At 39.2% G+C, this 24,800-nt stretch overlaps 1 protein-coding gene and 1 pseudogene across 7 annotated transcripts in view; both read left to right on the top strand.

Annotated features, from left to right (window-relative positions):
- The window catches only part of GPC5 (glypican 5), a 1,333,521-nt gene that overhangs the window by 206,825 nt on the left and 1,101,896 nt on the right, over positions 1–24,800 (top strand). The window lies entirely within an intron of this gene.
- Positions 7,197–8,518, top strand: LOC112826580 (eukaryotic translation initiation factor 3 subunit I-like; annotated as a pseudogene).

The following is a 24,800-nucleotide window of genomic DNA, read 5'->3' as shown; positions in this document are numbered from 1 at the left end:
TTATTGAGTACTTCCATTTATTGAGACACCCAATATTCAGACACTGTTTTAGGTTCTTCCCAAGCACCATTTCATTTAGTTTCCAATACAAAAAAAGCCCTGAGGAGTGGGCTTTATTATCCTCATTTTACAAATAACGGAATTGAGTGTAAGAGAGATTGACACCAAAGTAAAATTCAAGGCAAGGAATTAAACCTAGGTTTGTCACATTCCACAGCTTGTGCTATATTCACCATGTCAGTTTATCCCTGTATTGACACATTTTGGTTCTCATACTTTGTTCCCCGTTGTATTTTGTTAAGAAATATAAATAATACACATAAAAGTTAGCTTTCTGTCACTTAAAGCAGATCCGATAGGTGGCTAGGTTTCTTCTAAGTATTGATGATGTAGTATTATTTTTATATTAAAAATTGGTAGAGATTACCTTCTGGAATTTTACACTTAATAGGAAAATTTTGTTTTATTATAGGACACTGACACCAATAGTTTCCATCCCATCCATGGTGTCGTGTTTAATTTGCTAACAATCCCATACAAGTTAGAGAGGTGAGAGGGCAAGTTCTGGGCCAGGAAGAACCTTGAGTGCTTTTCTAAGGAGTCACCTTGGAAGCACTAAGGACCTTTGGAAGGATTTTGAATTGGACTTGGGAAGCGAGGGGCACCAATGCCACTGAGGAGGAGTGAGCTGAGAGATGCAGAGGGCTGAACTAAGGCTGACAGATTGTGGAGAGTGACTCTAGACAGTCAAGTTGTGGAAGCAAACAACAGATAAATGCAAAGGGACCAATTACAGATTTATGGCTTAACTGGTGGTTGGTGGTATGGCTGTTCACAAATTTAGGCAGTTTAGCAAGAGGACCAAATTATGTTGTGGGGTATCTAGGATACATCTAGGAGGAGATTTTGGTGGAAATTTGAGCTGGTGATCTCAAGGGTGGTATAGGTCCAGTGATTTGAGAGTCATCAGTGTAGAGGTTAGACCTTCCTAAACTTCAGGGAATGCAGGCTCTTAAGTGCATATGTATACATACTCCTTTTTTTTTTTTTTAAAGAAGAGTGCCAAAATTTTCATTTGAATCTCAGAATCTGTGACTTCAAAGTGTAAGAAACACTGAGAGAGTTATTGATTGAAACTACAGTTCTGATAGCCACTGGGGGAAGGAGGAAGGGAGGCTGTAAATACAGTGAGGAGACCATAGGCCTGAGGAAGGAAAACACAACACACATCAGGTTTAGGGATCCAGTGGCAGAAAAGTGACACATGAAGAGGCCGAGAAGGAATGGCTGGAGAGGTGAAGAAGGGCTGCAGAGGAGTGATGCCGAAGAAGCCCAGGAAGGGAGCATTCCAAGAATTAAACCATCACAGAAAGGTCTGTAAAGATAAACACAAAAAGCATCCATGGAAATTGGTGATATGGAGGTGGTTGGTGATACCAGAGAGAAAGGCAGTGGAAGTAAAGACAGGATGGCGGTGGGAGTGAGAAAGTGCCAAGGGAAGAGGAATAAGAGGGGACATCTGTTAAAAGAAGGGCTTTGCTTTTGGGTTTTTGTTTGTTTTTAGTGACTGAGCCTTAGCACATTTTATTCTAAAGACATAGAAACCCTGGAAAGTAAACCATTGATTGGAGATGAAAGCCTGCAGAGGTGATTACTGAATGTGGGTCATGGGAATGTGGGAGGGGATTGGACGTAAACACATGAATGTGTTGTTGAATCCGAGCAAAATGAGCAACTCCCATTTCTCCAGAGACAGGAAGAGAGTTGGGAATCTCTTCCTGTTGTGGATGAAGATAAGCTCTTGGTTGACACACAAATTACTGGGGGCTTTGCTAATGAGGGCTGTATCAGGGTAAGAGAGAGATGGCTTAGCATTCCAGTTCTTGGTGTGTGATTTTCCCCCTGGCAGTGTACTCTGACCTGAGCATGGGGCGGGAGGAGAGATGGATGGGATGGATTCAGTGATAGTGTTTTTAAGGACAGGTGTGACAGAAAAGCAAGGGGGCAAGAGAGGGGTGCATAATAGGCTGGGTAAAGTAAAAGGTGAGGACAGATTGGGTGAACAGACTGGAGATTGGTAATCAGGAGAACAGTAATTCCAACATCAACTAACATTTCTATTTCTAATATAGCCGTGTAACTCCTGTATTGCTAAAAGTCATGGGCAAAGAGTGGAGTTCAAGTTTTCACCCCATGGCATAGTTTAAGACATTACCATCAAACCTGGGAGCCATTGGTCATAAGTTGTGACGGACCACTTGAAATGTGACCAGTAGGAATTGATATGTGCTGTTATGTAAAATACACACCAGATCTTGAAGACTTGGTATGACAAAAAGAATGTAAATATTTCTTTCATGGGTACTGCATGTTGATAACATACTAAAATTATGATATTTACCTTATATTGGGCTATATTCGTTTGCTAGGGCTCTTCTAACAAAATAACACAAACTGAGTGGCTTAAACAACAGAAATACACTCTCTCACATTTCTGGAGGCTGGAAGTCTGAGATCAAGGTGTCTGTAGGGTTGGTTCTTCCAGAGGGCTGTGAGGAGGCATCTGTCCATGTCGCTCCCCTAGCTTCTGGTGGTTTGCTGGTGATCTTTGACGTTCCTTGCTTTGTAGAGGTATTGTCCCCTCTCTGCCTTCATCTTCACATGGAATTCTTCCTGTTTCCATGTCTGTGTCCAAATTCCCCTTATTACAAAGACACCAATCATTTTGGCTTAGAGGCCCGCTCTACTACCATGTAACTTTATCCTAACTTACCTAATTATATCTTCAACCATCCTGTTTCCAAATAGAGTCACGTTCTAAGCTACTGAGGATTTAATAATTAAACATATGGTGAATTTTGGGGGGATATATTTCAACCCATAAGATGGGCCATATAAAACATATTAGTAAAATTAATTTCATCTGTTTCTTTCTGCTTTTTTGTTGTGGCTACTAGAAACATTGACGTTATGCATTTGGCATATATTCTATTTCTATCTTACATTGCTTCTTTATGATACTAGCTAACACTAACTGATTTCTGCAGGCTCTGGTCTAGGACCCTTACATATATTAAATCATTTAACACTTAAAGTAACTCTATTTAGTGAGTGTTATTGTTTGCCCTTGTTATCGAGGGGTGAAGGCATCTGCCCAACGCCACATAGATGGTGGACAGAGTCAGCCTGTGAATGCGGGCACTCTAGCTCCAAAATCAGCACTCTGACCTGCTCTAGAATAACACATATCTATAGAGCAGTAATATGTTTGGTCAGTCTTTGGAATTTTCACGATATCTATTCCTCATATTACTAGACACTGGGTACATCTCTATTAATCTCCCCTTTTCATTTCTACTTTTTGTTCGTCTAAGCTTCAGTTTTCTTGATAGCTTTTTACCTCTAGCATCCTTTACTAATCAATACCTATGTTTTCTTCCTGTTAGTCAATGTATATTTTATTATGTGTTTTATATACTTATGTATTTTTTATAGCAGAGCTATATATTTTTTGCTGCTTTAGCTTGTCTTTTGTTTTAAAATCTTTAGCTATTATTAGGAAACAGATATTCTGGATTTGTTGAATTCTCTTAAAAAATAATACACCATATACTTTAAAATAGCTTTTATATTTGTGGTTATAAAAAGACACTCTTTGAGAAGGTCATGGCAAAAAAACAATGGAATGACTTGTGACAAAATTCAAAATACACTGTTTATTAAGGGAAAAAGAACATAAAGTCTTGTCCCTCAAAGTGAGAAAGATATTTTAAAACAAATTTGGTGGGCAATGGTGGATTTAAGTGATTTAAATTTAATGAAATATCAGGTTTCATTCTCATAAAGCTGTGCATGTATCTGTTGAAGGTGGCTGAATAGAAGGATTTGAGAAGTTTGCTTTCTTTTTTGGCTTTCTCACTTGTTACATGACCTTGCCCTTAGACAGACAGAAGGAATCAAGACAGATTGAGTAGGAGGCTAGAGAAAGCTCTTTCAACTGGTACTTTAAGTACTCAACTTCTTTCCTCTGACATTAGTGCAGTATCCTATTTTTATTCCTTCTCTAGAGCTTCACCTTTGACCTCAGTATTCTTTACCTTGACTTTGAAACTCATGCTTTATTTTGACTTTCCTGCCTCCAGTTTTGCCCTTTGAATTTGACCTCTGCATTTCCCACTTGAGCCCAGTAGTTTGGTCTTGACTTTCATCACACTCTTCTTGGTGAGTATTTTATAGTCTGACTCCATGAGCTTGCGCCTTAAATATAGCTAGCCTTCTGATTAACCCTACCTGTGCATGTCAGTTAGAAGACTCAGACCCTGCTCCTCTTCCTGATAGTGGTAGTCTTCAAGCCCTTTGTTAATGGCTACATCATGAGAATTTATGACAAAAATGATTTTGGAAATTTGTGAAAGATAGGGTGAAGCCTTGATGATCAAGGATTTCCTTATTCTATAATAGTATTTGCAATATTTCTGAAGCTTTTACATGAAAAGTGAAGTCTAGTCAATCATCCAAATTTATGTTTCTGTATCTGTGAAACACCCAGGCCTGTCATGTGGGGCAGTAGCTCTCTAATTTTAGCAAAAAGTCACTCATAGAGCTTGTTATAATACAAACTTTTGGGCTATACCCCAGAGGAGATTCTGATTGAGTTGATCTGTGTGGGACCCACAAATTTGCACTTTTAATAAGAGCCCTGGTGATACTGATGATGTCCTTCTGAGGACCACACTTTGGATAACATTGATATAGACCAGACCTCCAGGTAATCATTTGTCCGAAGTTACTTGGTAACATGTCAATAGTAGCTATTATGTCAACCCCATTCACCTAAAGAAAATAAAAATAAATCAGATTATTGATAATTTTTTTGGTTTCCAAATGCTGTAGTATACATATGTAAAATGAAAAAGGAATGGCTAAACTTAGCAGTGGCTTTGGTAAAAGGGTTTGCAAAGATATAGTCCAGAATATCGTGTTAGGGAAAAAGATGGGCTCAGGATATTTGAAGCAAAGTACCTCAGAAAATGATCTTTACCCAAATTATACAACTAGTCATCTTTGCCAAAAGATTCTCTTTACTACCAATTTAAAACTACTTTAAAGATTCCTGATATGGAAAAGGAGTCCTCCTTGTGGTTGGATGAAAACATTTTTTTTTAAACATTTAGGGAAATGTGCTTTTACATTTGTTGTTATGTGTAGCATTTACATCCATATAAGTTCTGTATTTCAACTATCGATGTCATTTCTACTGTTAGAAAACTAAGTAAATATAATGACATTTACATACAGTTATCTACCTTTAGATTATGGTTATCTAAAGCCATTATTTAAATAATATAAAGTATAAATTACATTTTTTTCAATGACTAAAGCAGATAAAGAACTCAAAATTCTCAATCTCAATCTCATTTATGAAATGACTTCATGGGTTTACTTTTTACCATCAGTGAGATATTTATTGTGTGCAGAGGACTAGTCCAGCAATCCATTAGGTAACCTGAGACAAAAAAAACTTACACAAAAATCGATGTGTAAAACACATCGATTCTACTTTTAATCCATGCTTATGGTAAAGCGTACTCAGACTGCCACCTCCACTCTGTAAAGCAGTATGCTTCCCTGAAACAAATAATATACATTAATAAAAAAAAATAAAGCAATATGCTTCAGCTGTTTGGAAAAGGAGAGAACATTTGAGACTAGACTAAAAGGGGTTGTAGAGTTCATAAAAATAAGTGTATGTTTCTGTCAGTGTGACTGGGTGAGTGTGAGTAGAAGTGTAAAGGAATTAGGGACATCTGCAACTCAAACTAGTGATCACATCATACATTCTGAAAATACTTTTTTTTTAAATTTTCATAACTTACCCATAAAATTATCATTTGTTAAAATTAAGGGGATATTGAAGTAATGAACAAAAATATTTATAAAAGAAGTAGCAAACTAAAGAACATAGTATAATATATGTGTGGTATGTACACGTGTGCATGTGTGTGTGTGTGTGTGTATCTCAAATTTACCTCTGACAGTCATTCACATGAATGTTTACTCTGTTCTTGTGTAGGGCATATGTTCGGCAACCATATCAAGAATAAATATAATATAAACCTCCATATAAATCATCCATGAAAAGTGCTTGTTCCTTCGTGGAGAAAGTACGCCCCTATAGGTTAACCCTGTCACTGATAGTATAACGTTCTGCATTCGAACCTCGTATTAAAATGTATGTTTCATGTCATTAAAGCAAAAGGTTATCTTTGAAGGTATTGTTTGATAGGAACCTTTAGGTCTGCATGGGAATGGGCCTCACAGATCTCCAGCTGCAGGGGGCTGACCTGACTGAGGGCCCAGGTGCTGAGCGGTGACATCTATTATTCCCTTCCTACAGAGGCCATGCCTGCGTGGGCTGCTCCCCGTCAGCCATGAGTGACTGTGGCAGGGAGATTAAGTCAGGCTTATTTCTAGGAGACACCAGAGGGACTCCTGTGACTCTTTGGCTCCTGGCTGCCATGACAGCCTTGCTGAATCTTCCTTAGATGACAACACTTCTCCCCAACCTTCTCTCCTTCACTGTGGGGCTTGCATCATGATCTGAGAGCTCTCCCAGCATTTTCTGGCTCCCTCCCGATTTTCTCTTACTGGTATATCCCTCTTAAGATCCTTTCAAGTAATCCCGTATTGGCATTTGCTTTTTAGAGGACCCTGACTAACTCTATCAGTCAAGAAGAGTTCAGCCAGCAAAACGGAACCAGTAGGATATGTGTCTATGATGAGGAATTGGTTCATGTGATTATGGAGACTAAGTCCCATGATCTGTTCTCTGTAAACTAGAGGCCCAGAAGAGCTGGTGATATAGTTCTAGTCCCAGTCCAAAGGTCTGAAAGGGTGAAGGTTGACGGTAGAAGTTACAGTCCGAGGACAGAAGACTGATGTCCCAGCTCAGCAAACAGGCAGAGAGAACATTCTCTCTTCTTCTGCCCTTTTGTTCTGTTCAGGCCCTCGGTGGATAGGATGATGCCCATCCATCCTGGGGAGAGACATATTTTTTACCCACTCCACGGATGTAAATGTTCACCACTTTCAGAAACACCCAAATTGACACATCTAGAAATAATGTCTAACCAGATACCTGGGTACCCCTTGACCCAATCAAGTTGACACGTAAAACTAACCATCATACCCCTTGAGTCAGTGCCAGGATGAAGCCGATCCTGCTGCAGGGCCATGAGCGATCGATTACGCAGATTAAGTACAACTGTGAGAGATGTAAGGGCGATTTGGCTGCAACATTTGTCACCCCATTGATCGCCAGGGTTGATTCGGCTAATCTGGCTGGCTAGGCGTGTGTCCCCTTCCTCCCTCACTGCTCCATGTGTGTCCCTCCTGAAGCTGCACCCTCAGTCGAAGAGATGACCTTCCCCGATAGAGGAGGACCATTCTTCAGTCAAGGGTATACGAGTAGCTGCTCTCCCCTGCTAGAACCTCCAAACGAGCTCTCAAGGTCCACTTGTAGGAGAACGTAGGGTAGTCAAGCTTCCAAGACTCCAGACACATCCAAATGAGGTGCTGCATGTGGCCATCTGCCTTTCTTAAAAAGAAAAAAAAAATTACAACCGTGAGGGAGACCTCCTCTTCATGGTGGCCAAGGACCCTATTGTCAATGTGTGGTACTCTGTGAACGGTGAGAGGCTGGGCACTTACATGGGCCATACTGGAGCTGTGTGGTGTCTAGATGCTGACTGGGACACCAAACATGTCCTCACTGCCTCAGCTGATAATAGCTGTCATCTCTGGGACTGTGAAACAGGGAAGCAGCTGGCCCTACTGAAGACCAATTCAGCTGTCTGGACATGTGGCTTTGACTTTCCGGGCAACATTATCATGTTCTCCACTGACAAGCAAATGGGCTACCAGCACTTTGTGAGCTTCTTTGACCTGTGGGATCCAAGCCAGATCAACAACAATGAGCTCTATGTGAAGATCCCCCTGCAACAACTCCAAGATCACCCATGCTGTTTGGGGACCCCTGAGGGAGTGCATCATCACAGGCCATGAAGGCAGAGAACCACTATAGCGCCAAGTCTGGAGAGGTCCTAGTGAATGTTAAGGAGCACTCCCGGCAGATCAATGACATCCAGTTATCCAGGGACATGACCATGTTTGTCACCACGTCCAAGGACAGCACAGCCAAGCTCTTTGACTCCACAACTCTTGAACACCAGAAGACTTTCTGGACAGAACGTCCAGTCAACTCAGCTGCCCTCTCTCCCAACTATGACCATGTGGTCCTGGGTGGTGTTCAGGAAGCCATGGATGTAACCACCACCTCCACCAGGATTGGTAAGTTTGAAGCCAGGTTCTTTCACTTGGCCTTTGAAGAAGAGTTTGGAAGAGTCAAAGGTCACTTCGGACCCATCACCAGTGTTGCCTTCCATCCTGATGACAAGAGCTATAGCAGCGGTGGTGAGGATGGTTCTGTCCACATCCACTACTTTGACCCATAGTACTTTGATTTGAGTTTGAGGCTTAAGAAGCTTGGATCTCCATCAGGACCAGGGGAAGTTTCTGGGCCAAGGCTCACAGAAAGTTTTGGGCTCTGAGTAAAAAATTCATTGGACAAACAAAAACAAAAACAAAAAACTAACCATCCTACCAACACACTGTCTCGGCAACAGTACAACCATGTACCAAAGAGGCATATACTCAAACAAACATGAGGCCACTAATGAGGCCTGTAATTTGTTCTCTGGCCACGGTGTCATTGTCAAATCTGAAAGGCGCTCACACATTGCTGGAACCCCTCCAGCTCAAGGAGCCTTCTCTATGAAGCTTTCCTTACATTTTTGTTCACTTAGTGGTGATTCTCTTCCATCTGGACTTTTTGGTAAGATTATACACTAGTAACGGAAAAGTTCCTTAGTATACACAGTGCTATTTCAATTCTAGGATGCTTCCTTTTAGCCTTTTCATTCATTTATCCAACATTTATTGCAAATTGATTTTATGTCAGGTACGATTCTAGACCCTGGGGCTATGTGTTGGACATAAAGATTTATTACGTGAGTGGCACAATTTTTCTTCCCATTAAAAGCAAAACAGTACTGTCTTCAGTTGCATTAAGATAGTTTTTGTTTTTGTAATGAAGCAAGTTAAGTACCATTAATCTTTTTTTTTAAAGATTTTATTTATTTATTTGACAGAGAGAGAGAGCACAGGTAGGCAGAGAGGCAGGCAGAGGGTGAGGGAAAAGCAGGTTCTCCTCTGAGCAAGGAGCCCGATGCGGGGCTCGATCCCAGGACCCTGGGATCATGACCCTAGCCGAAGACAGCCATTTAACTGACTGAGCCACCCAGGCGCCCCTGGTTAAGTACCATTAAAAAAAAAAAAAGTAAAATGTGAAATAGCCATTCTGTTATATTTTAAACAATGAGAAGGTTAGCTCTATTACTTGATACATATAATTGGTTTTTCTGGATATAGGTAGTGATTGAGAAGGCCTCTTAAGGTTCAGGTCACTTTTATTATTTTATTTTAAAAGTATAGTATGTTTATTATGAGAAGTAGAAAATACAGACAAGGTAACAGAAAAAAAGCATAAGTTAATTCCCTGTAATTCTAGCATCCAGTGAGTACACTGTACCTTTGTACTGTACCTTCCAGATTTTTTACTGTAAAACAAATACATGCACTTGCTTACACACACACACACACACACACACACACACACACACACACATGCTCAAATATATCATCACCATTCGTTTTTCCATACATTTACTGAAAGCTAGTCTGTGCCAGGCACTGTATAAGGACTGTGAAGACAGAGCCAAAGGAAGACACCACTCCCAACATCCTGGAACTTGACTTACAGTATCTCTGCAGTGGTCTCTTGGGTCTGCGAGTGACATCTCTGTCTGTCCTTGAGTGATGTCTCTCTGCTGTCTGTCATTGGACACTGCACCTTACATAGCTGAAGCTGGCTCCATGTGGTTCCACATAGGTCCTCACAAATGTACAGTGAGCTCACCTGAACCACAGTGTCCAGTCCATAGGAAGTGCCGAGCCACCTGCTGCTATTATTATACTACCGGTTGCCCCCTCTTAGTATTACTAGGAGATCATGAACTACCCTAACGTTGACCAACCCTCAGTGTTATTCACTCTGGATTATGCTGCAAACTGCCCTGTGATTGTCATCAAGACTTATACTTGGAACCACGGTGAGATGTTCTGTCTGCATCATGTCATGCAGAGCACATCTGTGCTTATCAGCAGCTCCACAGACCTGTTTACCTGAGTTGTGTCATCTTTAAGTAAGGCTGCCAGAACTCCCTTATCTGCCCCACCCTGGCCGCGTGCTCTCTCAAATGAATTTTAGTGTATTCCACATGGATTTTTTTTTCTTTTTTCAGAATTATCCCAAATGTATCATGTATATTTGGTGGAGATTTTCCAGGCAGTAACAAGTCACCAAAAACTTAATTTTACTGCTATTGATTACTATAACCAGCTTTATAAAATGCATACATAGCTTTATAAAAAAAAAACTCTTTATTTTGAAATAATTATAAACTCATGAGAGGTTGCAAAAATAGTACGTAGGGTCCCTTAAGTCCTATGCCCAGCTTCTTCCAAAGGTGACACCCCACATACTGTAGTGCAATAGCAAACCCAGAAAATTGATTTTGGAATAATACTGTTAACTGGGCTATAGACCATATTCAGTTTTTTAAGTTTTCACATACACCCGTGTGTGTGTGTGTGTGTGTGTGTGTGTGTGTGTGTGTGTGGTTCTATGCAGTTTGATCACATGTTTAGGTTTGCATAACCACCACAGCAGTCAGGTAGAGGAACAGGTAGAGAACTGTTCCATCACCCAGAAGGAACTCCCTTTGCTACCCCTTGTAGCTCACCCATCCCCCGACCTGAGGACCTGAGTTCCAGTCCCCACCCACCAGTCTGTTGCCTGTCTTTACAGTCCTATCCTTTTAAGAATGTTAAGTACACAGGTGGTACGTAATTTGGAAATGGACTTTTTTTTTTCACAAAATATACCTTCTTAAAACGTACTCTTTTCTCTTGACTATATACCACAAACATCTTTCCATTAAACTTGCTTTACCATCTATTTTCATTTGTTTTTTATGTAGGAAAACAAAGCAAAATTAAGCAAACAAAACAATGCAAGACAAGATAACAAAACTTTGAAAGAAAAATAAAACTGCCTGGAGCCTGTCAAATATAATGAAGGTACTTGTTTTTCAACATGCACTCAATTAAGACATTTTTTCTTAACCTGAATGTGAAAGCAGATATTTGGTCCTACTTATGTCTGACTACTCCATATTAGACTCCAGAGAAAGCAAATAGGAAAAGAACTATGAATGCTGGTTGCATAAAATCTCATAAGCTTTTTTTTTTTTTAATTTTATTTATTTATTTGACAGAGAGAGACATAGTGAGAGAGGGAACACAAGCAGGGGGAGTGGGAGAGGGAGAAGCAGGCTTCCCGCTGAGCAGGGAGCCCGATGCGGGGCCCGATCCCAGGACCCTGGGATATCATGACCTGAGCCGAAGGCAGACGCTTAACGACTGAGCCACCCAGGCGCCCCAAATCTCATAAGCTTTTTAACATAGCCAAAATCATTTTCTCTACGTTGGGACAAATATTCTTAATTTCAGTGAAATTATAAAATTTCATGATAAAGTTGAAAAAAATCTTTCATTTAAATTTTCTTTCTTTTTTAAGATTTATTTATGTCAGAGAGAGAGGGCAGTGGAAAGAGGCAGATGGAGAGAGAGGGAGAGAATCTCAGGTGGACTCCCCGCGGAGCATGGAGCCTGATGTGGGGCTGGATCCCATGACCCTGAGATCATGACCTGAGCCGAAATCAACAGTCAGACATTCAACAGACTGAGCCACCCAGGTGCCCCTCGTTTAAGTTTTCATTTCAAAAACTATCCAGCAGTTTTTAGCCAAGACTTTCTCTTCAAAGTCATTATTAATATTGAGTGTATTTCTAACATTGCTGAATATTCAGTAAGTCATTGATATAAATTCAAGTAATTCAAATGTCAGGCTGAGTTCTCAGTAGTGATTTACATTGGCAAGAGTTTTATGAGAGTGCATTATTAGTTTGCTGACTGCCTTAATATATAAAGGTTATAAAAGAATTTTATCCAACAGTTATGAATTTTAGCATACCACCAGGTAAATATAAATACCCAAAAGAATACACGTGGCTTTCAAACCTCTGCAGAAATGGTCAGAGTGATTCAGGTTCTCAAATTATGGACACCCTCTTTTCTCATTAAATTAAATGCATATAGTCTTCTCACATTCTGAATGAAAACATATCTAGTAGCTTTTTTGGTCATATTATAGAATCCTGAAATTCACTTTGGTTTATCAGCATTACCTTTCCCTGCTGTGTCTCTGATATCTCCACTAATACCCTGAGTTTAACTACCTATAGTCTGGGCACTTCAACTTATGAAACCATTCATATATTTTTAAACTATCAACTTAAAAAATTTGTCCGTGTAGATACTATTGTAATTCAGATGGTGCCAACAGGAGTCTCAGAAGGTGATTACATTTGGATGTTTCACTGCCTAAGATTTGATTTTTTAATTTGCATGTTTAAGCACACAACTTCATTAGTTTCCCCGGAATCAATCAGTTGGGTGTCAGATTTAAAAGAAACTGATTTATAAAATAAATGTATTATGTTAATTATGGAATTCTAAACATGTGTTTTTATTTGGCACACTCTTCTGGTGACAGGTATGAAGTTGGCTTCTCAGGAGATGGAGTTGTGGAGAAGTTTGCTTGTTGGACAATGAATTAAAGTGGTTTGCATGATTCTTGACATTAGTTCTCAGAGTTGTGTTTGAGAACTCGAGCGTGAAAAAGACGACAGATTCCTTACTCCTACACCAGGGATTCTGATGTAAGAGGTCTGGCCTCCAGTATCTGTTACTGAGCATATGGGGATTATTCCTGTGCCATTCAGCAGGGAAGCACTTCTGTAACTCGTATGCCCATCAGTCTGTGCTCACCTGCTGGTCAGCTCAAAGGGTGTGCCTACACAGTACTGTTCATGTTAATCAGAGATTCTCGTCCAGGGCGGTGTTGAAAACAGTTTTCTTCTTTCCCCTTTTCCCTCCTTGTCCCATTATTTTTATTAAAATTCTCATCAGTTTCCTAAGTTAAGACATCATAGATTGTTCACAACTAATTAAATTACATCTTGTGTCAGATGTTACTTTTTAAAGAGCTTGAAGGGTATCATTGAAATATACAATAAACTGCACATATTTTAAATGTATGATTTGATATGTTTTGACATATGGATAAACAGGGGAAAGCATCATCTCTATGTAGATGGTGAACATGTCCATTCAAACAATACCCATACCCAGAAGTTGTCCTGTGTCCCTTCGTTATTCCTTCCTCCCACTCATCCTCACGCCCTTATCTTAACCAGGGCTCTCTGCGTGTTTAGTGCATCTCTTGCTGATACGTCTTAAGAAGACATTAATGAGATTTTAGAGGTGCCCTAAGATTTTGAGTTGGAAAGAGTCACCTTTTAAGTTGAATGTTGGGGGACTCCTGGCATATACCATGAAAATTACCATCACCTTTCTGTAGGGCAACATGATATATGTCTACAATTTTTAGAATTTCCATGCACTTTGGCCCAGGAATTCTACCTTGAAGAACATATAGTGTTCTGTATAGTGGAATAATACTTAGCTATTAAGATTACTTTGTAAATTGCTTATTATTGTAGAAAGATATTTATATCACCCATGAAACTCAATCACTGGGCAGCATATATTTATACAATATGAACTATTAAAATATGTATGTCAGGAAGGATATACTTTAGATCAACAATGTGTTTCTGTTTAATTAAACTATGAGTATTTTAATATTTTTCCTCATTTGTTTCTACTTTTCTAATATTTATATCATGAACTATGGAAACAAAATATTGGTGAAAATTCTATTTCACATATTGAACTTTGCACAATTTCCGGGCTCTTCACAGTTTCAGGTTGATTTCTGTTTTCTCTAGTCTTTGTTGCTTATTGTATGCTTTTACCGCAATATTAAGGCTCGGACTGAGTTGCAGCTCAGCTTGTGTTTTGGCATTGCTTCTCCTCATAAATACTTATACAGAAAGAATCACCTGCTTCTTTTATAATGATCTCAAAGCAGTGCTTCTAGGTCTATCATTGCATCTGGTACACACTATTGCAAAGATTTCCTTACAGATTTCTCCCCTATTATGGAGCTGAAATCCAGTTAATGGCACTAAATATGTCTTGTTGAATTTTGTTTGCTTCAGGGTACTTAATATGTACTTATTCAGAAACTGACAGACTGAATGAATGGCCTTCTCCATGTATCAGGTGCAAACGAGAGTGTGATATGAGAGTTGGATAATTTCAGACTGCATGATATTGAAGGCTGTAGTCATTCTTTTTTTCATTTTACAATCTCCATAAAATTAACCTGAAGAAATATTCTGAGAATTTAAAACAAGATAGCTTATATAGTAACTGATATTTCCTCAACCAATTCTTAGATAACATACATAAGCACATTCTAAAATTTATAAACAATTTTGACCCTTCAATATAGAGCCTTCTAGAAATATGTGGAACCATATAGGAGTCATGATTAGTGAAACTGTATGTATAATGTCATTAATATACATTTGAAAGGGATTTTCAATTTAATGTATCATTTTATAACAAAAATGAGTTGGACAGCTATATAATAAAAGGTACAGATCCCGAAGGACATTTAAAGTTTTGAAAAACAATAAATATTTTGTACTAGGCAGATTTATCAGTGTGAACTTGGCCAAGTAGAGTACAAAATATTTATTGGTTTTCTTCTTTATCACTAAATAGAACACAAAATATTGATGAGAATATCATTACAGATGAGGCCCAGAGCAGCAATAAATAAATATTCCAGTATGTTTGACTGTAGAGAAAAACCTTTTTAAAATGCCTGTCAGCTAAAGGTAAAAATTTAAAAATATATGGAGTTAATTGCCTGATTGAGAAAACTGCTATTTTATCAGGAGAAGATATTGTCTGGCATTCAACTCCCAGAGGAATCTCTATTTTGAGGTGAAAAAAATTATGAAGTCTCTTAACTGCACAGCACAGCAGCATGTTATTTACTATTTCTCCTAAAAAATACAAATCATAGCCGAGGGCATCTCTGCATGCCTGAAAATCCTTTTCGAGATCATTACGTCAGGTGAGAAATATATTCCATAGAGTCAGCCTCCATGTATTATTCTGCCCCTTCAAAATTCACTGTGCTTTGTTTCTTCTCACTACATTTACTAACCAATTTGAAAGGCAGTACGGTCTTTTGTATTCTTTTTCCAGAAATAGCAGTAATAGGGGCAATGTGCAGTAATTAGGACACTTAAATTGATGGCTGAATTTAAATGTCCTATTATGCTGTCTGTAGATGTTCATGTGATTTTTTGGAATAGCCTTATTTGCATCATGCATGAGTATCACCTAACGTTAAATGGCAAGCAACAATTCACCAAAAAATATTATTGAAGGATATAATCAATCATGGGATGGAAACAAAGATTACTGAGTATAGATTTGCTAATTAGGCTATGTCTATAATAAAGACCATAGCCTAATTTTCATATTATAGACCATAACCTAATTTTCACTTAACTGTCATAAAATATCCTAGGAGAACTATGTGTTGGATAGGAATGAGATTTTATTCAAAGACATTATTATAAAGACAGATAAATGTGAGGTCTTAGAAAAATATTTAATAACAACATATATATGGTAGAGAAACTCCGTATTATAAAATCATGTCACTTGTTTGGTAAAGACCTTGATGAAATCTCAAAACCTCTGCTAAAACATCCATGACTCTCCCACCCATGACTGATCTGTCCATGGTCCAAAGCCAGTTGAAACTCTCCGTTCTTTGTAAGTACTAATTTTTGGATAATCTCCAGAAATTCCAGTCTGTTTCTTTCCTGCCATACCTATTTAGTGTGCTTATTCATTCAACAAATGTTATTGAGTACCTGTAATATTCTAGGAAGAGTGCTAGGCACTGGCAATACAAATCTAAATAAGGAGGGCTGGCAAACACAGTTTAGCAAGAAAGAACTCAAGTTTGGTAGTGGAGACCTGAGAACAAATCCAGGCTCTACACTGGGTGTTATACACAAACAATGCATCATAGAACACTACATCAAAAACTAATGGTGTACTATATGGTGACTAACATAATAATAAAAAAAAAAAAATCCAGGCTCTACTGCTTACAGAATGCGAGATGCAGGAGAGTGGCTTCATCTCTGCATTTGGGTTTCTCCACTAGAGAATGGGGAGAAAAGCATCAGATGCCTCACAAAGTTAGAGTGAAGCATAAATGAATTTGTATGGATGTACATACACATATTGTGTACATATATGTGTGCATGTGTATATAAACACATTACATGTATGCATATGTATGTAGATACCAAATAAATATGTGTATGTATATATTACCTATATTATATATGTACTAATATATATATAGGTATCCTATATATAATACTCCTATACTCTTTACCATGGATGTTGGCAAACCACTGAATATTTTAAGCAAAGCTGTGTTAGTTTTAGATTTGTATTTTTGAAAGATCACGCGGCAGGAGAAAGAAGGTAAATTAAAGAGGTGAGATCAGAAGTAGGGAGACAAGCTAGTTGGCTGATATAATTGATAAGGGACAATAAAGGCTTGCACTAGGAGCGTAGCTAGGATGAAGGATCATCTTCTCTACATGGAGAGAGGAGAAGAGTGCAGGATGGGTGGGGGGAGTTCAGGATGATGATATTCAAAACTTTTTGGGAAACTGGGTGGATGCTGGTGCTATGAAAAAGACCCCAGTAGTTTCCACCTGGGGTGGGGGGAATTTTACCTCCCAGGAGACATTTGGCAATGCCTGGAGATATTTTGCATTGTTGTCTGGAGATATTTTTGATTGTCACAACGTGGAGTGGGGTGGGAATTCTGTTGCCTTCTGTTGGGTAGAAGCCAAGGTTGCTGCTCAGTATCCTACCATGCACACGACAGTCCTAACAACAAAGCAGATCCCACTCCTATCACTGAGCTTGAGAAACCTGACATTGGTGAGATAGAAGCAGGGCTTAGGCACTTTGGTAGAGAAAGGAGATGTTAGACTCAGGTTTGGACATTTTGAATTCAAGTGCCTTCAAATATGGTGATCATTCTGCTTAAGTTACATGGCTTATCAAAAATCAGGGTGGTGGGTGATGGGATAAACTTGAAAAATTGGTTGCAGCCACAAATCACAGGGCACAGATTATGTATAAACAGTATAGAGAGATTCAGTTATGCGTATATGCAGACATGAAGATCACTTTTGAACATTATCTACATATATATTTATACAGTCTGTATAAAAATGAATAATAATGTGGGCTATGACTTCTCTAGATATTTTCATAAATTATTTAGCTATTTTATGGAATTCAGAAATGCACTATGTTTTCATGTCCTAAGAAACAACATAGGATGCATATTGTCTTCAAGAACTTTCTCGCGTTATAGAATATTTTAGAAGTTTAAATGGTCGGGGCACCTGGGTGGTTCAAATATCTGACTCTTGATTTTGGCTCGGGTCAGGATCCCAGGGTCCTGGAATCACGCCCCGCATAGGGCTCTGTGCTCAGCATGGAGTCTGCTTGTCCCTCTTCCTCTGCTCCTCCTCCCTCCCCCTCTCCCCCTCTCTCTAAAATAAATAAATAAAATCTAAAATCTTAAAAAAAAAGTTTAAATGGTCACTATACATTTAAGTTGATGATGGGCTGGACCAGAGAAAGCAAGCTCAAAGAGGTGGGAAAAGATCAGATTTGAAAGCAAAGCTTGGTTCAGTCATCACTTAAAACAAGGTTGTACCACCTCACACTTTACTTAAATTCTTCCTAAAGGGTGGACATCATACAGATTATGCAATATTGATCAATTTCAGCTGAATTTTAATAGTAAATAGAAACATAATATTGGTGTGATGATCTTATCTATAGCACATTTCTTGCTTTCAAATTGCTTTGTTTTATATTTTAGGAACATTTTTTGGGGCGGTGGGGAGGAAGCTCAATCTATTCTTTTCACGATCTTTTGGTTTCCAAGATTTAGTTAATAAGGCCAACTAATTCAGATAATTGATTCTTATAGCTGAAAATTTTGAGCCAATTATCCACCTAAATTGACCTTTCTGGTGTAATACTATTTGAATTGCTATAGTCAGCTTATGTTTAATTATAGTATCTGACTGTGTTTAATTATTGTATCTGAATAATGTTTAATGAGCTCCCATGTTTAATTACTGTTTCTGACTAATGTAAATACTCTTAAGTATCTCTGTCATTATGAGCTAAGCAACCTAAGCTCTGTGGGGTCTGTCCTTGGCCTGATGATTGTCTAGACTCATCTTGCTCTCTGGGCTCCTCTTGTATATTATGTGCCAGCCCCTGGCATTCTCTTAGTTCCCCTAATGCACAAAGCGGCTTCCTATCTTGAGGCTTCACAGCTGCCATTCCCCCTTCCACTCTGGTCTGTAGGGCTCAGCCATGACAGTAACTGAAGAACAATTTCTTCTCTGGTTTTCCAGTATACTTTTCTCATGAACATTAGCATGTCATTGTGCACTTTTCCTCAATACCAGGTATAGCAGTTGTGGTGATGGTTGTTTTGTGACGTGTTTATTTGATTTTATGCCACAAGCTGTACTTGTAACTCACCACTGTATACTCTACAGCATCTGTTGAATGAAAGTAAATGAATGAATAAGACTGAATGAGTGATTCAGTCCACCACAAAAATTAAACAATAAGCTTTTAGTTGCCAATATTTTATACATATGGGTTTCTGAAGCTGTGGCATTAGCACTTGACTGAAAAAAATACAAATGTAAATAAAAATCAGGAGGTAAAAAAAAAAGGCATGAGTGAAATGACAGATACAAGCCGATAGGGAGCTTGGAGAGGACTTTGGGACAATTGTGAAGGGATAACCCGTGCCATTGGCAGTCAGATTCAATATTTTTAACACTCTGGATGCCAATGAATAATAAATTAAGCTCTTGCATCTAGCATGTTAGTTCTCAAATAGCTGAGGCAGTGGCAGCCTGGGAATACTAGTGTCAGGCAGATGGTTGGTTTACGGTCACGCAACAGAGCTCTGCTTAGATATCACCAAACCAAAGACCCAAATGTGCCTTTGCATATTTTCAAGAATATTCATTCAGTTATGCTCCTTCTAACATGTACCATTCTTTAAATAGTGTTATGTTAAAATATGTATGAATATAGAACAAGTCTAAGAGTAGTCTGGTTCAAAGAATCTCAGGAGAAATTTGTACTTAAGATCCAAAATAAACTTGCAGCCAGCAGCTAAGAAATGTCTGTCAGAGTTAGGTGAGACTGTGTGTAGGCAGCCTCTAATATGGCCGCCAGGGATCCCTGCCTCCAGGATTCACACCCTTGTGTGACGCCCTCTACTTGAGTGTAGGCTGGACTTACTGACTCAATTCTAATGGAAAGAAGATGGCAGAGAAGATGGGCTGTCACTTTAGTGATTTGGTTATAAAAAGACTGTGGCTTTGATCTTAGGTACTCTCCCTTGTTGTCTCTCACATCAGTCCCTCTCTGGAAAGCCAGTGGCCATGTTGTGACTGTGGCAATAGATGCAGACCGCCCCGTGAGAACAAGCAAAGGTTATTTATTCAGAACTGGCTACGGCAAGAGAGTCTGTCACCGTTACTTAAGTGTGGGAGAGACTCAAAGGCCGGCAGAGGTGTGGGAAGACGTGACAGAGGGTAAAAAAGGGAAAGGGACAGAGGGAGAAGGGGAGAGAACCCCAAGTAGACTCCACACTGAGCATGGAGCCTGACACAGGGTTTGACATCATGACCCCAGGATCACAACCCCAGCAGATTCCAAGAGTCAGAGTCTAACCAACTGCACCACCCAGGAGCCTCAGGCACTCATTCTAGGAGAGGAATCCACTGGGCCTGTGGAACCTGAGTTCAGAAACCCTCCATTTAGGATTAGGGAACTCTCCAGCCCTTTGTCGTGGAGCTCCCACAATCACTTTCTGACATTTTTGCTTATTGCTGTGCCCTGATAAGTCAGTCATTTCTATAATACTTTCTGTGGTACATATTATGGGGGAAAAAAGAGCACATATAGAGGGCTATAGACTGCAGGGTGAGTTATTATTTTAAATAGAGCTTCTGGAGAAAACCTCATTTGTGCAGCTTTGAAAGAGGGAGTTGGCCATGAGGACCCTTGGGGGAGAGAATTTCTGGTAAGAGGAAATAGCTAGGGGAAAGGCTCTCATGAAGAATGCACTTGATGTGTTTAAAGAATGGTAAGGCTGCCAGTGTATCGTGTAGAATGAGAGATGGGGAGACTAAGGAAGGAGGAAGTAAGGAAAGTAATGAGGAGTCCAATCATACAAGTCCTTGTGGGACTTTTTATGAACCTTGCTTTTTCTTTGAAGTGGGGAGCTGAGATTGGTCAGCAATAAATTAACAACACAGTCTTATGTTTTAGAAATTTCACCATGCTGTTGTTTTGAGCGCAGTCTAGACATGTCTGGAATTCAGGAAAGATGTCTAGACTAGAGATACGCAGTTGGGAGTCATTAGCTCACATACAGCATTTCAAGCCAGGAGACTGGATGACATCACCAAAAAGTGAGAGTAGCTAGAGAGGAGGACAGGGGCCTGGGCCTTCTAAAATTAGAAGGAGGGATGGAAGAGAGAAGCAGCAAAGGAGCCCAAGAAGGAACGGCCAGGGAGGCAGTAGGAAAAACCAAGAAAGTACAATGTACTGGAAATCAAGTAAAGAAAACGTATCCAGGAGCGGGGAAGACACAACTGTCAAATGCTGCGCCATAACACTTGTGATGGGGACTGAAATTCACCGGTGGATTTGGCAACCAGATGGAGGTCACCCGTCACATCTACAGGAGTCACCTTTGGTAGAGTAGAGGAGGCCAAAGCCTGACAGAAGTGAGTTGTACAGAGAAATGGAAAAGAGAATTGAAGAAAATGATAATGTGTAAATCTTGAATAATTTTGATACAGGAGAACTATCACAGTGGCAACAATTGAGGGTTGCAGCTGGCAGCAAAATTAAGGATATGAAAAGAATTTAAAAATGTGTGTATTGAAGTAATAGTTCTCTTGCAAACCCTGCAGAGAGTTGGATTATCAAGTCTTTGCCTGGTTCTATTTTTTTTTTTCTTTTTTTTAACTTTTAGCCTTATTTTCTTCCATGCCTACTGTAGTCATCTGGGGGATTTTCATCTGGTTCTGTGTTATGTGTTATGACCTAGCATCTCACTATGTTCATTATGACCATATCACCATCCCACTATTGCCGTGCCATTTTCCTGCTTCATTGCTCTTGCCAGGTCTCTGTCTCATTCCAAAGCATACCATTTGTAATGTCATTACCCTAGCTAGTTCCAGTCTTTAAATGTCCCCCCTCCTCAGTGCAGCTTGGCTATGGCTGTAAGCATGCTGGAACTTCAGCAACACAAAGAGAAAGATGGGTAAACCAGACTGTGAGAGCAAACTAGAATTAGACAGGGCTCACCTGCAAGGTGGGGCTACTGTTGTATGATGCACCATGTCCACGATGTCGTGGAGGGCATAGCTCCCAGTCAGGATCTTCCAGGTGTCAGAGGCCTGAATTTGTAGGTAAACAATTGAAAACTTATGACTTATTCTCCCTAGTGTAGCTCAGCTTGTTATACTGAATGTTTGGTTTAGGACAACAGATGATTTTAAAGACCCACATTTTGGGGAACTAAGATTCCTAAAATTCTGCCAGGTTCATTTCTCATTGATTTGGTTTTTATCTGCAGATGGAAGGCTTCCAGGCCAAGCATTAGTTGACTTTGTTATCTCATTCCATGCATGTACCAATATATATATATGTTCATCTACATTATGAATATACCTATATTTTTTCTCTACAAATATATGTGTATATTATGCTCCTATTTTTAGCATTTTTTCTCCTGATTTTGAACCTGATTTTATTTTTTTTATATAATATAAAATTATTAAACTTGTTGACACTAGGATCTTGCTGCTGCAAAAACAGTGTTAACCATTACTGATTCCAGGTAGATTTGTGTATACTTACTATGAACCAGGAATTGATTGTACAATTTGATGAGGAATATGTTTTTATTTTTTGTAAAGAATCTCATGTTTTTTGATGAGAGGTGACTTAATGCACTAATATCACACCTTATAAAACAGTGTTCTGGGGGCACCTGGGTGGCTCAGTCTTTAAGCGTCTGCCTTCGGCTCAGGTCATGATCCCAGGACAGTGGGATGGAGCCCCGCATCTGGCTCCCGACTCAGCGGGAAGCCTGCTTTTCCTCTCCCACTCCCCCTGCTTGTGTTCTTTGTCTTGCTGTGTCTCTCTCTGTCAAATAAATAAAAATCTTAAAACAAAAACAAAAACAAAACAGTGTTCTGTCTGCAATATAGTATGACTATGGCTTTTATAAATTTGATGACATTTTAAGACATTGTAGCACACCTCAGCCAGGTTAATCATACTAGGAAAGATCAGATGCCTGTAGTCACATGCTGATTGCTCATCTCCTGTTTCAGCCAGAGGGAAATTCCTCAGAAGCTTCCTATAAAATCATGCCATTGACCTTCTCCGTAAAGTGTCTCTCCCTAGGTTGTTCTGTTTATTAGTCTTTTGTTAAATCCATATATTTATTTATTGTGACTCTAAAAATTATTTAGCATTAACCCTAGTATTGTATCATAATTGTATTTTCTTTCTTATACAACTTTTTATTTTATCTGGAGTTAATAATTGCCTCATTTTTCAACTTGTTTAGTTTTCCTAGAACCCATGGCTAAGTGTTCTCACACCTGCAACAGTACTGTGAAAGCATTTATCCCTTAGTGGTGGATTTTCCCTTGTGTTTCATGCTACACATGTCACCTCCATGACTACCTATTTTAAAATGCTTTATTTTTCTGTTTTGAGTTCTAATTGGTTTACTTGCCGCTCTGAGAAGTAGAATTATTGTCCAGTTTTCTTTTTCCAAGTTCTAAGTGATGATGTTTTTCTAATTTATACCTTCTCTCTAAACAGATTCACTTATTTTATATTTACATGATTGGCATCACTAAACATTTCATGTAAGTTTTTACAAAAATCAGGACCTCACATTCCATGTTCTACATTGAGACCGGTATCTGCATTTTGCTTCGATTTTATGGCGACTGAGACATACCTCTTTTGTCGTTTTTTCACTCTTCCAACTTTGCATTACCCAGCTCTCCAGAGATGATACTAAACCAGTCCATTAACCACAGGCTTTGCTTATCACCCTTCACCTGTGGATCCTTGAAGACACCAATCACGTGCTTTCTGCAATTGATGCACATTTTCTGAAACTGAGCTGTAAGGTCCTCTCTTCATTCTCATATTATGCATGTAGTTAATTGGTATTTTGATTGAACCAGCAGAAGTATAAAAATGCCTATGAATCAAAGGAAATTATTCTCATTAGGTATGAAACAAAGAAAGCAGTGGTTTCAAGAACAAATATTATTCAAAAATAGTCTCATTAAAAGAAATTGCTCTCTCTGGTATAATAAAATTCTTCTAAAGAGAAACATCTGGCAGAATCATATAACTTGCTTTAGCATAACATTTGGGATGAATTAAGTTGCTTCGTGTCAGAAAATGCTTTCAAGGCTTCTCGGTATTTTTCTTCATTTCAACTTATCTGTGTCTCACAGTTCTCCAATTAGATCATTTTTTACTTCGTATTTCTTTAAAGTCATCCCATTATGAATATTGCATAGAAGTTACAGTCCCTTGAAGGTTAGAATTATTGCTAAGTGGCATTAGTTCAAGCTTGTTTGTGGAATGTGCAAGTTTCTCTGTGCTGGATTCACCTGCAGTTTTCTGTATGAGTAAGTGGGAAGGGTGAACTACCAATACTAAGAAAAATGAGCCATGGAAGTGGACAGACGCCGAGAAAAAGACAGTTCAGCTCATGTGTTCACTCACCACCCGTGTGTCACCCTCATATCACCCAACATTTGACCACCATTGAGTTAATTCTTACGGTGTTGGAGAAGCATTAAAGTTACCCTTGTCAATGGGTCTTCAAGTTGGAAGGAATTTTAGAGGTCATTTCATCCTCTAGATGCTTCACCGTCTAGATCAGTTGTTTAAATGACTCCTCTAATAGGGCACCTGTTACTTTTCAAGGAAACCCACTCCATTTTCTGAAAGCTTTTATTAAAGATAGGCCTTCTGGATAGCGGGAGGGGAAGAATGAAGGGGGGAAAATGGGAGGCAGAGACGAGCCATGAGAGACTATGGACTCTGAGAAACAAACTGAGGGTTCTAGAGGGGAGGGGGGTGGGGGGATAGGTTAGCCTGGTGTTGGGTATTAAAGAGGGCACGTACTGAAGGGAGCACTGGGTGTAATGTATGGTGATTAACATAACAAAAAATTTAAAAAAATAAAGATAGGCCTTCTGTTTCCATGTTGTCTTTCCAGATCTAGAAAATTCTTTGAACCCATCTTCTCTATAAGGGCCTTTAAGTTTCTGAAGGCAATTTCCACATATCCCCTAAATATTTTTGCAGTGATATGTGCATTGCACTGTAAGAAACCTTAAGGGTAGAGAAAGGGT

The sequence above is a fragment of the Callorhinus ursinus genome, unplaced genomic scaffold (assembly GCF_003265705.2).
Source record: "Callorhinus ursinus isolate GAN/ISIS: 27379988/994484 unplaced genomic scaffold, GSC_fseal_2.0 scaffold7, whole genome shotgun sequence".
NCBI classification, from domain to species: domain Eukaryota; kingdom Metazoa; phylum Chordata; class Mammalia; order Carnivora; family Otariidae; genus Callorhinus; species Callorhinus ursinus.
The sequence above is the reverse complement of the archived record's forward strand: the minus strand, read 5'-3'. Positions and strand labels throughout refer to the sequence as shown.